Raw genomic sequence first — 8,282 nt, 5'->3', positions numbered from 1 at the left:
CCATTAATTCTTTGTAGATGTACGAGACGCACCCCTCCCCCACCCATCCCCCAGACGCTACCCTATCTTGAATCCCTCTTCGTGACAGGAGTGGGAAGGCTGATACCTGCCTGCGCAGAAAGTCCCGCACCTGAAGACATTTAAAATTGTTCCCTGCTGCCAACCCGAACTTCACCTCCAGCGCCCTCAAGCTAGGGAAGCTCCCTTCCAGAAACAGGTCCCCCATCTTCTCAGTTCCCTTTGCCATAACCAAAATCCCCCATCTAGGCTTCCAGGTGTGAACCAATGGTTGTCACATATTGGGGACCAAACCGATGCACCCACTGCATCAACGTACCTCCACTGACCCCAGATCCTCAGGGCCACCACCACCACGGGACTGGCAGAATATCTCGCCGGCGGGAACAGCAACGGTGCCGTTATCAGCGCCACCAAGCTGGTGCCCCTGCATGAGGCTGCCTCCATCCGCTCCAAAGCCGCCCCTGTCCCCACTGCCCACTTCCTTATCATCGCAATATTGGCCGCCCAGTAATAATGACTAACATTTGGCAGGGCAAGCCCATCCCCCCCTCCCCCCGATTCCTCGCGAACCTACCCATGTTTTTGACACCGCCTTGTCCTGTAGCCCCTGGGGAGGCAGGTGAGGAAAAGATGGTACCTGCTTCCCTCACCTGCAAATACCGGAACACCCCCCCCCCCCCCCCCCCCCCTCCCGGAGCAAACCTATGATTCCCTCAAATCGGTGCCCACGCCGAGGGCCCCTCAGCCTCAGGTGCTGGCCACTGTCCCCACACCCTCAGGGCCGCCCCATCACCTGGCTTGTGGAGTACCTGGCCAGTGAGAACGGTAAAGGTGCCGTCAACAGTGCCCCCAAACTTGTGTCTTTACAAGAGGCTGTCTCCATCCATTCCCACACCGACCCTTCCCCCACTACCCACTTCCTAACCATAGCTATATTCGCTGCCCAATAGTAATTCATTAAGTTTGGGAGAGCTAATCCACCCCCAACCCTGTTCCAGCAGCACCTCCTTCATCCGCAGGGTCTTCCCCATACAGACAAACCCCAAAATCAGTGCATTAACCCTCCTGAAAAAAGGCTTAGGAATGAAGATCAGGAGATTCTGGAACACAAACAAGAACCTCGGGAGAACCGTCATCACCGATTGCACCCATCCCGCCAGCGTCAGCGGGAGCATATCCCACCTTCTGAAATCCCATTTCAGCTGTTCCACCAACTGCACCAAATTCAACTTGTGCAACTGCACACACCCCCGCGCCACCTGAATGCCCAAATACCGAAAGCTCGCCCCCCCCTACTCTAAATGGTAACTGCCCCAGCCTCTACTCCTGCCCCCCTCGCTTAAATCGGATAAACCTCGCTCTTCCCCATATCCAGTTTATATCCCGAAAACTCCCCAAACTCCTCCAATATACCCATAATCCCCCCAATACCTTCCAAAGGGTTTGAAATGTAGAGCATCGTATTGTCCGCTTATAGTGAAATCCTATTCTCTCCCCCCCCCCCCCACTATCCCCTGCCAGTCCCATGATGCTCTCAGCGCTATTGCCAATGGCTCTATAGCCAAGGCAAAGAGCAGTGCGGAGAGTGGGCATCCCTGTCTCGTTCCCCGGTGCATTCTGAAATATTCCAAACTCACCCGGTTTGTCCTCACACTCACTACCAGCACCCGGTACAACAACTGGAACCAAGCCACAAATCCGTGCCCAAACCCAAAACGCCCCAGCACCTCCCACGGATAGTCCCACTCCACCCGGTCAACGGCATTCTCCGCATCCATGGCGACCTCCTCACTTCACATTTAATAGCCGTCTGATGTTGGCTGACAAATGCCTCCCCTTAACAATCCCCTTCTGGTCCTCCCCTATCACCCCCAGCACACAGTCCTCAATCCTTGAGGCCAAGAGCTTAGCCAGCAACTTGGCGTCCACATCTAACAGCAAAATTGGCCTATCGGACCCACACTACTCTGAATCCTTGTCCCTTTTTCAAATTAAGGAGATCGAGGCCTGCGATAACGTCGGGTGGAGCAGCCCCTGCTCCCTCACCTCATTAAACGCCCTCACCAGCAGGGACCCCAAGTCCCCCGAAAACATTTTGTAGAATTCCACCAGGAACCTACCTGGGGCCTTTCCCAGCTGCATCGCCCCCATACCATCCACAACCTCCACCAGCCCAATGGGGGCTCGCCAGTCCCTCCACCAGGTCCTCTTCCACTCTGGGGAACTCCAACCCCTCCAAAAAACGCCTCGTTCGCTCCACCATGGCCAGGGGCTCCAACTCATAAACCTCTTATAAAAGTCCCCGCACACCCCATTCACCTCCACCGGGTCCGAGAACATGTCGCCCCCCTCCCCACCCATCCTTCACCTTTCCGATTTCCCTCGCTGCCTCCTGCTTCCTCAATCCCACTTGCCTTTTCCCTGTACTCGTAGACCGTCCCTTTCGTTCTCCACAACTGCCCTACTGCCTTACCCTTGGATATCAGCCCAAACTCCATCTGAAGTTTCTGTCGCTCCCTCAACAACCCCGCCTCTGGGGCCTCCGGATACCTCCTAATCACCTGCAAAATCTCGTCAACTAGCCTCGTCATCTCTGCCCGCTCCGTCTTATCGAAATAAACTCCCCCTCCTCCCCTTACTATGCCTTCAATGCTTCCGCGGCCTAAACCTCACCCATGTCATTCAACTCCACATATACCCGAATAGCAGCCCTCACCCACTCACAAACCTCCTAATTTGCCAGCAGCCCCACCTCCAACCTCCACTGCGGCCGCTGACCCCCCCCCCCCCCCCCCCCCCCCCCCCGCCCACACAAACTGATTCTCCTGCAAGTCCACCCAATGTGGTGCATGATCCGAACCGACCACCCCTGCCAACAACGTCCTGTCCAACATAAAATAGTCGATTCAAGAGTACACCCTTTGCCCATGGAGGAAAAACGAGAATTCCTTGGCCCTCGGCCTACCAAACCTCCATGAATCCTCCCCCCCAACCACCATGCACTCCATAAGTAGGAACCCTCGCAATATTTAAGAGTCATTTAGATCAGCAATTGAAGCACCATCGCAGGCAAGGCTACGCACCAAGTGCTGGAAAATGGTATTTTCCCCCCCTTTTAAAAATAATTTAGAGTGCCCAATTCTTTGTTTTCCAATTAAGGGGCAATTCAGCACAGCCAATCCATCTACCCTGCGCATCTTTTTGGGTTTTGGGGATGAGACCTTCGCACACATGGGGAGAATGTGCAAACTCCACACAGACAGTGACCCGGGGCTGGTACTGAGCACAGGTCTTTGGCGCCGCGAGGCAGCAGTGCTAACCACTGCACCACCATGACGCCCTTGGAAAATGGTATTAGAATAGATAGGTGCTTGATGGACATGATGGGCCGAAGGGCCTGTTTATACTGTAAAACGTTTCCTCATGTCGCTGTTGCTCTTACTGATCATCGTACATCTCTGCCCTTTTGGTTTTTAATCCTTCCACTAATGGGAATGGTCTGCTCTGCCCCCAAAAAATTGAGGTGTTTTTAATTAATTTAGCACTTTTAATCCCCAAATGAATTTGACTAAGTATAGTACATATTAGATTAAAATAAATGTTTTCATCCTTTAAATATTATTTTTGGTTCGGTATCAGTTTAGAAATATTAAATTTATATCCTGTAAGCGAATATATCTATGATTCGGAAATGGGTAGTGGAGGGAGAGGGGGCAGCGTGGAAGCGCCGTCTTGTAAAGATACTAGCTTGGGGGCACTGATAACGGCATCGTTGCCGCTTTCGCCGATGCGGTATACCACGAGCCCGCTGGTGGCAGCGACATAGAGGATCTGGGGGCAGTGGAGACGACACAGAGGGGAGGTAGGGGCTTCAGTTTGGGCCCCGATACGACAGGTTCGTTCCCGGTAGAATAGACGGGGGGTTCCTAAGTTGGCACAGGGCGGGTATCAGAAGGATGGGGGACTTGTTCATTGAAGGGACTTTTGCTAGTCTGGGGGCGCTGGAGGAGAAATTTGGGCTACCCCGGGGAACACCTTTAGGTACATGCAGGTTCAGGTGTTCGTGAAAAAGCGCGTGGGTGAATTCCCGCAGCTGCCTGCCTGGAGGATACAGGACAGGGTGGTCTCGGGCATGTGGATGGGGGATGGAAAGATATTGGAAACATATCAGGAGCTGCAGGAGGCGGAGGAGGCCTCGGTGGAGGAACTGAAGGGCTAATACGAGGAGGAGCTGGGTGAGGAGCTGGATGACGGCCTGTGGGCAGACGCCCTGGGCAGGGTCAGTTCCTCCTCATCTTGTGCCAGGCTTAGCCTGGTTCAGTTTAAGGTGGTGCACCGGGTGCATATGACAGTGGCGAGAATGAGTAAGTTCTTTGGGGTGGAGGACAGGTGTGTGAGGTGCTCAGGGAGCCCAGCAAACCATGTCCATATGTTCTGAGCATGCCCGGCACTTACAGGATTTTGGAAAGGCTTCGCAAAGGCTATATCCAAGGTCTTGGACACTCGGGTAAAACCAAGCTGGGGGATAACGATATTTGGGGTATCAGATGATCCAGGAGTGCAGGAGTCAAAAGAGGCCGGAGTTCTGGCCTTTGCCTCCTTGGTAGCCCGGAGACAGCTCTTGTTAATGTGGAGGGACGCAAATCCCCCAAGTGTGGAGACTTGGGTCAGTGACATGGCTGGGTTTCTCAGGTTAGAGAGGATAAAGTTTGCCTTGCGAGGGTCCTTGCAGGGGTTTTCCAGCCGGTGGCAACCGTACCTTGACTTTCTCGCGGAACGTTAGATGGAGGTCAGCAGCAGCAGCAAACCAGAGGGGTGGGTGGGTGGGGTGTGGCTTGGGCGGTGGATGGATTTCATTTGTAAAGGGCAAATACCCCACCTTATTTTGTTAAATTGTTAAAGGGTTAAGTTGTTTTTTGTTTTGTTGCGATGTTTTCTTTTCATTGTTTTTCTTTTTGCAGTGGTTTGTAAAATTGATTGAAAAATTTTGAATAAAAACTAATTTTAAAAAAAAAATTTATATCCTGTAGTTTTATACAAAGAACAAAGAAAAGTACAGCACAGGAACAGGCCCTTCGGCCCTCCAAGCCTGCGCCGACCATGCTGCCCGTCTAAACTAAAATCTTCTACACTTCCGGGGTCTGTGTCCCTCTATTCCCATCCTATTCATGTATTTGTCAAGATGCCCCTTAAATGTCACTATCGTCCCTGCTTCCACCACCTCCTCCGGCAGCGAGTTCCAGGCACCCACTACCCTCTGTGTTATGGCCAGACTAAGCTTGAAGTAATTTCCCTGGTTTGTCCTCATTCATCACAGACAAAAGTGCTTGATATCCAGTCCTTCCCGATAAGTTTACACTCTTTTGATGCAACATTCCAACTGCAAGCTCAAAGAAATGAATCTCCAAATAAAAACATTAGCTCACACGTAACCTCTCAATCTGAAGTACAGAGAAGGCTGAAACTGTATTCATGGCTCTGGATCATTAACCTGGATGTCTGGCCAACTCATCCAGTAACATAACCACAAATCTACCGTATACCTAAAACAGTTAACCCTGTAATGATATCAGCATATCATCCTTGTATATATATAGTAGGTGGGGTGCTCTTTCCAAGAGCCAGTGCAGACTCGATGGGCCGAATGGCCTCCTTCTGCACTGTAAATTCTATGATATCTATGATATCATCTTTGTATATATGAATGAGCATGTGGAATAGTGTGTAATTACAGCATCCAGCCACTAGATGGAGTAAGAGCACACCTCACAACCCACACGGTGGTCCACATGATCTGGGAGTGACTTAGTTAGGGGCTGGCTTAGCACAGGGCTAAATAGCTGGCTTTGAAAGCAGACCAAGGCAGGCCAGCAGCACAGTTCAATTCCCGTACCAGCCTCCCCGAACAGGTGGCGGAATGTGGCGACTAGGGGCTTTTCACAGTAACTTCATTTGAAGCCTACTTGTGACAATAAGCAATTTTCATTTCATTTCATTAGTAGAGGGGGCTGGAAACAGTGGTATTCTTCAGTAGTTCTGTGTATTGTAGTTATTTGATCTAATATTTAGCTTTTTCAGCATACTTAAGAATTCACAATTTATAGTGTAGTGTAAATAAATTGACTTTGATTCAGTACAAAGTCTGCATGTTCTTTGTAGCAAAACCTTAATAATATTAATTTAAATAAACAAAGAACTGGGAAGGGTGCTCTTTCCAAGAGCCGTTGCAGACTCGATGGGCCAAATGGCCTCCTTCTGCACTGTAAATTCTATGGTAACTATGGTAACCCATGCTCTAGTATTTGTACCCTAAGCCCCTCTATCTCTCTAATATTCTACTTCTTCAGCATTCACATGTTTAATCAATGTTTTGGTCACATTTCCTATTGTCTCCTCCTTTGACTTGGAGTCTTTATTTTTGCTTCACCCTCTGTGAAACACGTTAGGACACTTATCCTAATTTCAAAAATGAAAACTGTTGTCTTAACATTACCCCAGGGCATGATTAAACACTAGCCTGGGGTGGTAACCTCTGTACTCCATTGTTGGGGTGGGGATACAGAGAAAGATGAAATGGCTGGAAATTCTGAAATACTACTTTTTAAAAAAAAGTTGATACTATAACAATCTTTAAGTTACAGTTCAACGGTGGCGCAGTGGTTAACACTGCTGTCTCACTGCGCTGAGGATTCTGGTTCGATCCTGGCCCTGGGTCCGTGTGGAGTTTGCACATTCTCCCTGGGTCTGCGTGGGTCTCACCCCCACAACCCAAAGATGTGCAGGATAGGTGGATTGGCCACAAGAAATTGCCCCTTAATTGGAAAAAGAGAATTGGCACATCAAATTTATTTTTTAAAAGTTACAGTTCAAGCAGTGAGTTGCTCTTCAACCAGAAGGAACAGTACCTCGCCCGCTTCTCCCCAACAACTCTTCAACAGTGAGTATCAAGAGTGGGCTGCGAGTTTGGTTCTTCTGCCCATGATCGAAAGTTAATCAACATTCTGAATGGAAAAGTGCATTAGACGAGTAAACGACTGAGAGGAGGCTGGTGGTGAACTTGGTCTGAGATGAGAAGTAAGATTGAGTGTGGTTGCCACGTGGACAATGTAGCGTGTGCTGTCCCACCCTAGGGCAGGGTGTACACAGGATCCCGGAGCAGCACCAGGAATGCCAAGTAGGCCCACGGGTAATAAGGGTGGTGGATTCCAAATGAGTAAAGGCAGGCTTTAAAATAAACCGACTGATCCATCAAACAAATAAACACATTTAACGCACCAACTTGTACTGGGTGTTGTTCAAGAGATGGGAATGTTAGCAAATACAACCCTATTTTATTTAGGATAGGGAGTGAGTATCTCCGCTTACTGTTAATCTCAGTGAAATTTGGTTAGGGAATGCAAATCGATTAGCAGGTTGACTTTGTGTTTTTAACAAAGGTCAGAGGATTTTGATATTTTTAAATGGAGTTTTTTCATTAATAGCTCGACATATAAAATAACGCAAACACGGGGAGAATGTGCAAACTCCACACGGACAGTGACCCAGAGCCGGGATCGAACCTGGGACCGAGGCGCAGTGAGGCAGAGTGCTAACCACTGCACCACCGTGCTGCCGTTGTGAAAGAATTCTTCCCTGATATCCCACTCTCTTTACTTCTTCCTATCTTCCTTTAAAATGTTGGAACCAGTGATATTAAATTGCCAGCACTTCTTAAGCATAAGTCAGCTGCTCAGTGTGTTTATCTGTCGCTCAAATCAATTTAGTTTTAATTAAATGAGATTAAAACTCAGATTAATACTTTTAATTGCAGAATTAACAGTGATTAAGTAAGTCTGTTTCTCCTTTGATACTCACTATTAATTTCAGATAAGCGTTCTGTTTCTATCCAAACAGTTAAATTAATTCTGATCTCCCTCTCGGTTTTCGGCTAGAGCTCTGCATTCATTTAAATCCTCCCTGTAACTCTCAATAAAGACTGTGCTCAGTTTTGGTCCAGATGAAGACAATTCCCTCATTCCAGAAATAACTCTGATGCCCCAGGTGGGTGACTCCTTTTGGATCTTCTTTCCTCAAACTGGCAGCTCGTGGCACAAGCAACAATCTGGAGGTTACCTCCTTTCCGATCCTGTTTTACTACGTGGTGGCTAACTGCTTAAACTCTCTCTGCCACAATCCTGTACATACTTCTGAATGTAATTGCCGCCAATCATAACTCAACCAACATTTTGATTCTATTCCTGTTTCAGTTCTTGCAGACGATC

Source organism: Scyliorhinus canicula, chromosome 15 (assembly GCF_902713615.1).
Source record: "Scyliorhinus canicula chromosome 15, sScyCan1.1, whole genome shotgun sequence".
NCBI lineage: Eukaryota > Metazoa > Chordata > Chondrichthyes > Carcharhiniformes > Scyliorhinidae > Scyliorhinus > Scyliorhinus canicula.
The sequence above is the reverse complement of the archived record's forward strand: the minus strand, read 5'-3'. Positions refer to the sequence as shown.